Source organism: Silurus meridionalis, chromosome 15 (genome assembly GCF_014805685.1).
Source record: "Silurus meridionalis isolate SWU-2019-XX chromosome 15, ASM1480568v1, whole genome shotgun sequence".
Classification (NCBI taxonomy): Eukaryota; Metazoa; Chordata; class Actinopteri; order Siluriformes; family Siluridae; genus Silurus; species Silurus meridionalis.
In genome coordinates this window covers 4,200,925-4,207,500 of record NC_060898.1, presented here as the reverse complement: position 1 = coordinate 4,207,500, position 6,576 = coordinate 4,200,925, and the positions used below count along the sequence as shown (strand labels likewise).

Sequence of the window (6,576 nt, the reverse complement as noted above, 5' to 3'; positions counted from 1 at the left end):
TCCATTATTACAATACGAATTGTGTCAGAGAGAAGCATTTGGTCAGAAATGTCTCGCGATGAGACATCGCTTGGTGAGATGCAAATTTGGTTCAACATGAAACAGACTAAGACAGAGCATTAAATGAAGCTCAAAACAGTAATCCAAACCAGAGACACGGACACGTTGATTGGAATAGATTAAAAGCATGAGCAAACAAAGCGAATACTACGCAATGAAGAAATTAATTGGAGGGTTTTAGTTGAGTACTGCATACGTATGTGTATAATTACGAGCTGGTGATCTTGTTTAAAGCTTGGTGAATGTATGTGTATCGTTTGGGTGTCTGCGGCGACCATGTTTGTAGGCCACACAAGTGACTGGGAGTTGAGAGCCGAAACCTGAAGGGGTTGATTCTTTATAAAAAAATTCTCCTGTCTATATTTCACTTTTGTTCATTTTGCATTTCTATAGTAAGCAATATATTTAGGATTTGATAGCTATAGCTTTTACAATTTCAAGGCCATTTATAAACACATTTAAGCCATGTAATAAATTATGTAAACTATATTATGCACTTTGAGACTAGTTCACTATTTGATTGCTACTTGATTAAGTTTACATTAATGATTCGGTTTACGTTAACTACAATGTCCTGATTATGACATTAAATGCTAGAGAGTAAAAAGTTCTCCTGATCTCCTGAAGTAGTACAGCCTATCCTGAGTCTAAATTGGCTATAATGTCCCAAGTTTGTGGACACCTGACCATAAGATCTTTATATGCTTTTTGAACTTACTATTCTACATTTATTCCCAATTCGCTGTTATAATAACGTCCACTTTTCTAGGAAGATTTTGTAAGTGTGGTTGTTGAGATTTGTGCTCTTTCAGCCACAAGGGCATTAGGAAAGCTTCCCTGCAATTCAATCCTACGTTGTTCAATAGGATTGAGGTGAAGGCTCTAAAGCAGACCACTCAAGATCTTTGCTTCCAACCCATGTAAACCATATCTTCATGTAGCTGGCTTTGTGCACGGAGGCATTATAATGCTGAACAGCTTTCGGTTCAACTAAATGGAAAGTTAAATGCTACGACATCCAAATTCATTCTATACAATTGTTTGCCTCCAACTTTGTGGTAACAGTTTGTGTAAGTCAGGTGTCCAAATACTTTTGTCCAAATAGTGTTTTTGGGCTTGGAGACAGTACAACTACTACGAGTTTATTAAATGTAACATGGGAAAGATGTATCAGTTCTCATGGCCCCATTTAATTGAACCAATCAAGTTTTCCTGCCCTGAATAAACATAATGATGGGAGATGATGGAGATGATGGACACATACCCCAACAGCTGGGTTTAGAGGAGATGCAGGAGAATGATAAGTCTCAGGCAGGGTGGAGCACAAGGCAAAGCCGTGATAGCTCCAATTTTATGGTTAAGAGGTATGTGAAAATTCATCATGGTGCTTGACAGATCACAGCAAACACCTGTCTCCTTATCTCAGATTCGAATCAGTAAAAAATGTTAAGAAAAAAATAATAAAACACACACACACACACACACACACACACACACACACACACACACACACACACACACAAAACTGACTTGGCAGAGCAGCACTTGTTATAAAAAAGTATGATATTTGGAGACTGTGGAAAAATGCTGGTAAATTTCACACATCAGATCCATGACAGGGGATTATCGTCCACACAAGAGCTCAGTGAATCTGCCATTTTAAAAGCGTTCATGAGGTTTGGGGCTTTTTATCATTTTTTTTTAGTTTGCATTTATAGTTCACAAAGCTGTTCAAAAGGGTTGAGGTCAGAGCTTAATTGCAAGCCACTCAAGATCTTCCACCCTAACCCATGTAAAGGAGATCTTCATGGAGCTCAAGTTGCACAGGTTACTACCGTAATTTCCGGACTATTAAGCGCACCCAAATATAAGCTGCACCCACTGAATTTTACAAAGATTTTTATTTTGAACATAAATACGCTGCACCTGTCTATAAGCCGCAGGTGTCTACACTGAAACTAATGAACTTTACACAGGCTTTAACGAAAGACAGTGTCTGTAACACGGCTTGTATCTAAACAGTAGCCTACCAAGAAAGTCATTGTTCACTGTCTTCCTCCTTCCTTTCGCAACAATTTCTCTCCAGAGTTTATCTTTTGGCATTGTCGTGCGTTTAATAATCACCATCGGTGAAGCTTTTCTCCCGATGCCGTGCAGCTCAGAACACAGGTGAAGTGTGTTTTTTCATGCCCGGTTGTTTTCAGCGTGACGAATGATTCACTTTTCCTGTTCCGGCCCGATTCAGTGGGATTTAATATAAAGAGTTTCATTGGTTCACCTGAACCCATTCGGCAATTTCATTGGTCTAATGTTATGGGGCTCAGTTCTTTGGCGGCATGAAGTTTGTGAAACCGGGAAAAACCCAGGAAAAATCCATAAATCAGCCGCTTCATTGTTTAAGCTGCGGGGTTCAAAACGTAGGAAAAAGTAGCGGCTAATAGTCCGGAAAATACGGTACTATACCTTTTACTAAAAATTTTATTGATATTATTGGAAAATGCACAATAGTCGGTCTACCTCTCACGTGGATACCCATCCACGCTTATGTCCACCAGGGGAAAAGCGCTGTGGTCTATGTCCATGTCTAAATGATTATGGGATTATTTATATTTATATTTTTTATTGTCTATTTATGTCAATAATCTTTTTTTCTGTAACATTTGCACAAAAACACGAATTAATTAATTTCCAATCCTCAGGAAACCCGTAATACACTGAAAGAAAGCAAACCATAAATGCACGGAAATCACAAGGTCATTTTATGAGGTTAATATTGATGCTTCTGCTGCAGATGATGTATGCGGTTGGAGCAGCTGTGGCTGAAATGGAAGGAGACTTGTTGAATTGTATTCATTGTTTTTTTTTTTTTTATTATATACACCATTTATTCATACTGCATAAGATACCTCGTTTATATCTGTTATACTGCGTTTCTCTATATTATTAACAGTTTCTATAGTTGGGGCATCATAACGATGGTATTAAGATGTGCATTGACTCAGGTAGGACACCACTGAAGGACCTGGTATGAAATGCACAGCCTGTCACTGGAAGAATGTCAGCCTTGAACAATCATATTAACTGTTTTATATATAGACTTTGCTGCTCAATCCTGATAAAACTCAAATTCTTAGAGCTTTGTCTTTTATGGTGATTTGTGGGCGTGGCTAACTGTAAAGCCTGTATTATGTTTTGTACATTGTTTTGCATTAGTATACAATGCTCTTAACAATTTCTTCATTTTCTAGTTTACAACCTGGAATTGAAATGGACTAAATTGAGATTTGAGGCTTTTGAGTTGAAATCAAGACAATGGATTCCACATTTGATCAATGTGGCACTGGTCCATCCCCGGTAAGGAAACAGACGCATGACCCCGCCTGATTACAACCTCGAGACACATCTATTTCTTGCTCTTTTTCTGGCATATGTCTATAAAGCGATCTACAGCTCTCCTCACAGGTTGACAGTCCAGGAATGGAGCAGAACATGAGTGGTAACAGCATGATACGCCACTCAGCCATGGACTCTCCGGCAAAACCGCCGTCAACAGAGGCCACAGGTAATTGCAAACACGACAGGTACTGTAAACATTACATATCCGGTCGAGGAAAGAAATGACTGTCGGAAATGTTCCCATGCTTCTGCACATTATTGTCTCTGTCTGCTCCTCTGTCTCCCCTGGCATTCGGCTGGCTAATTAAACATGTCCTCTAGCAAGCAGCCGTCCACTTAACACGTTCAATTAGTAACCGGAGCTCCATCTGCACGAGCCAATGTGATGGAGCATGCGGCCGATCGTGCAGCTCCGCTGTCAGAGGCTTGTTTTAGGACCGAGCATTTATGAGTGTGCGACAGAGATATAGAACGAGGGCCTGCGAGTCTCTGTGCGAGACAGGGCTTTGATAATGCACAGCAGATCCCTCTGAAAGTCTTAGGTATAATTGACAGGTCATTATTTATTATCAGGCTCGCCGCTGCGCTGCTTTACATGGCCCTGCTTCGTTAAGTCAAAGTAAATGAGCACACTCATGCTCCAATTACTCTCCGGTGGATTCCATCTCCCTAGTGACTCAGAGCCAGGAGAAGCTCATGCCTCGGTTGCCGCCGCAACTTTCCTTATTTGCTATTTATTTACCATTATCACAATTTAAGAGATCTATTTTTAATCCCTGGTAATTGAATTCATATGGAAATATATTTCTGGCTCTCCCATACTTCTCTCTAATTTGACTTGGCACCGTCTGAGAAAGAAAGAGAGAGCAAGAGTGAAAGAAAGAGTCTCTGATAGCTCATTAGCATTCTCTCAGCTTCTATCTTTTGGTCTGCAGGCCTTTATATTTAGCACGTGGATGAGGAGACGAGGCATGAGAAGCTTTACGCTGTATCTTGCCGAATGACAGATGTGAGAACAATGGTCACTTTGACGTCTACACAAAGACCATCCCAGAACAAATACCAGTATATGATGATGTATGAATCCCAGTTCTTCGTCTACTTTTATTATTTCTGCAAGAATTTCCGAGCTAACCCCCTTCACTGGACAAAATATTAACTGGTATGCTAGACTTTTTAATTAGTTAATTTACAGAATGCATCTAATCAAACATTCGAAGTCCAAAATTGTTTTTGCCTGCAATTACAGCCAAGTATCTCGATCCTGATAATATTTTGCACATTCTTCGTTTTACTCTGCACGAATGGATGGAAAACCGTTTACAAGTTTCCAAAACATTCTCAAGGGGAGAATTTGAAGTACAATTGGAGTTGTTGTCATGGAGGTAGGTAAATCAACCATCTATCTTGTTCTAAAAAAATACCCCACCATGACTCCTTGTTTGTATGAATTCTCTAATTCTGATTTTTACAGTTGAAAGAAACAATAATGGCAAATCTGAAGAATTGCATCGAGTTATACAATTGCACTTATGTCAAGTTAAATGTAATTAACACAGAATATGGAATATATAAAATATATGGAAAGTAACCTTTAAAGAAATGAACAGAAATATGTAATTATACAGGAGGAAAAGAACTCTGAAACTGAAAACAATGGCAAAACTTGAAAATGAAATTCAGGATTCTTTGCAAGCAGTTTTGAAAGTTTTATATTTCAAAGTTTGAATTTTTGTTTGTACTCTGCGAAGTGTTATGTCAAGGATAATGTCACTAACCTTTTGGGGACTGAGGTAGAGCGGGGTGAAGGGCTTAAAATCGCTTTACACTCATTAGACAGAACTGCTATTCTGTTTGTACTTTGTGGTGGAAATCATTTACTTTCTTACTTCCTTAAATAACATATCAGATCACAATTATTATTTAAATATAGAGCTCATCGCTGCTTGATATTAGACATGAATAAACAATAAATACCTTTTAGTTTTATTTACAAAAAAGGGAACTTTGAATACTGTTAAGGCACAATTTGAAGGGAAGCTTACATTTTTGCTGAGGTCATTGTTTTCACTTTCAGGTTTTTTTTTGCCTTTATCTTTCTCATTGTATGTTTTAAAGTTACAGTAAAAATTTGTGGCACAAATCTTATTCCACACAGTTGGAACAACTAAACAGTGTGGACTTTGTTAGCTGAAGACTCACTTTTGTTCAAAAGAATCCAAAAAACACCAAATAAATGTTTGATATTATCTTTAATTCGACTTAACCACTGGTTCCACCCCTACTTTCAATGATGTGGCATCTCTGGCTGAATAAAAATCATCTTGTTTCTTGCTAGATCATTTCTTTTTCTAAACCCGAGTCAGAAAGAGTATTAAACAGAAATAAAGGTGTGTACATGACTGACGTCTCATTTCTCGTTCATTTCTTACCATGCTCTATTGCTCATGTTGTTCCTAAATGCCTGTCCTCATTCTGTCCTCCAAAGTGGTCTAAGCCTTAATGACTCAAATCTTCCTCAGCTTCTTTCCCCCAGCTCATGTGGAGTCAGCATGCCAGCTCTAAACCCGCCATTGTCTCGGATAGAAGGTTTAGCGAGGTTTAGCGGCCATGGCTTCATGTGGGATGAATAATTTAGGGCATGGTTTCAGGCGCACAACACTTCTGGTCTACCCGAGCAGCATTAGGCGCATAACCGAGAGAGAAAGAGAGGGAGAGAAAGAGAGAGACTCTACTCATCTGCCTCGATCTAAAATGCTCCAGGCTACCGTGGCAATCTGACAAGACAGAGACAACTTTTAAGCAAAGTCAAGCAAAAGCTGGAACTAATGCCAGGGCCGAGTGACACCTAAGAAGACATTGTGGTGAACCTGGAGATTATATAAGGAGATAAAGTTGGTTTTGGTGCATATTTTGTTGCCGCTAGTGAAGGGCCGTGTCAGTCAGAGGATCGCCTGTAGTGTCTTGGCAAGTACAGGATCACGAGAGCAAGCATTTGTATGTGTGTGAGAGAGAGAGAGAGAGAGAGTGGGTAGGTGGGTTTGATGATGTGAATGTGGATGAGGATGTGTCAGAGAGAAACCTGGATCTGTTGGGCTTAATTAAAGAGTGTGTGTTAGC

General features: G+C 39.3%; 1 long non-coding RNA gene across 1 annotated transcript in view; it reads left to right on the top strand.

Annotated features, from left to right (window-relative positions):
- The window catches only part of LOC124397566, a 5,075-nt gene extending 208 nt beyond the window's left edge, over positions 1–4,867 (top strand). The window contains exons 2-5 of the long non-coding RNA XR_006927932.1: positions 3,309–3,414; positions 3,511–3,622; positions 4,392–4,618; positions 4,706–4,867. This is a non-coding gene — a long non-coding RNA (uncharacterized LOC124397566). The remainder of the gene's footprint in view (positions 1–3,308; positions 3,415–3,510; positions 3,623–4,391; positions 4,619–4,705) is intronic.
- Positions 4,868–6,576: the final 1,709 nt, after the last annotated feature.